Here is a 1280-nt window from a genome sequence, read left to right on the forward strand (position 1 = left end):
GCTGTAGGATCAGTGCGGTACTTTGAATCACAAGGTTGGTAGTTCAAACCCACCAGCTGCTCCTTGGAAATCCTATACAGGGTTGCTATGAGTTGGAACTGACTCAATGGCACTTAACAACATTCTATGATTAAAATTGATAGCAAGCATTGCTGAAGATTTTGTGTGGTCTGGTATGGAAAGAAATCAATAGGAGTGGGGGATAGTTGAAACCATGAATTATAGCAGGGAGTGACACCAACTCTTGTGACTTATAGCCACACACTGGTGGCTATAAATTTATTGCTTTTACTTACAGCAATATACTAGGAAGATTTATTTTGATGCCAATGAGATACTGTAAGAATTTTGCTGTTAAAATTTAAATGAAACCAGAAGTTTCCTTTTTAACTATTTGAGTTTAAATAGAAACTGCTTCCATAAATATCCTTGGAACATCTCCACTTCCCAAATTAAGATAATTTGTTTAACATTTGAAGGTTTGAAGACATAAATAAATGTCTAATTTATTCTTCTGTAATACTGTCTCATATTTTTTCTACTTCTCCCTTTAAAAGATAACAAGAAATAAGCATGCACACTAGCCTATAGAGAACAAAGAAATAACATAGATAAGAATACATAAAAACTCCATTTGGCATGTTCAAAGACAGTTTACTTATATTCACAAATTTTCGCTATTATAAGTTTAAACTTATAATGCTCATTTCAAGGGTATAAGTTCTGAAACATTGCAAATATGAAGAAGGTGTATATTCCTTGGTTCCCAATGATCTGAATGTTTTAAATAAAAGTGACAACTCTATTATCTGTTTGGAAAGGATAAATAAAATCATAAGTGCTAGAACTGGACGTTTCTTGAAACACTTCCATTTAAATTATAGGAAAAGAAGCTTTATTTTATGGGGGTCTGGAAGAGAAGTAAAACCATGAAAATCACTGTTCAAGCTTTATTAATAACTTGATTGCAGAACCAAAACCAATCCTTTTTATTTACTTTTGCACTTTTATATGAAATAGTGCTACAGAAGAATAAATTGGACATCTATTTTACTTTTTCTTCCAAGGTTATGAGGTCCTCAACATCCCCTTTTTTTTGCTGACCCAGCAGCCCTAATTGAATACAGACCAAAGTCAACAAATATTTGTGGAACTTCTGAGTCTAGCAACTGAGGACCTTAGACCAGTGCTTCTCAAACTTTATGTATACCCACCACCCAGAGATTGCATTAAAATGTGAATTCTAATTAAATAGGTATCAATAGGCTCTGTTGTTATTA

The 1280-nt window shown here is 33.1% G+C and overlaps 1 protein-coding gene across 1 annotated transcript in view; it reads right to left on the minus strand.

Annotated features, from left to right (window-relative positions):
• The window catches only part of IFLTD1 (intermediate filament tail domain containing 1), a 98506-nt gene that overhangs the window by 8648 nt on the left and 88578 nt on the right, over positions 1-1280 (minus strand). The gene's annotated exons all lie outside the window — the stretch shown is intronic.

This window comes from Chrysochloris asiatica, unplaced genomic scaffold (genome assembly GCF_000296735.1).
Source record: "Chrysochloris asiatica unplaced genomic scaffold, ChrAsi1.0 scaffold00098, whole genome shotgun sequence".
Classification (NCBI taxonomy): Eukaryota; Metazoa; Chordata; class Mammalia; order Afrosoricida; family Chrysochloridae; genus Chrysochloris; species Chrysochloris asiatica.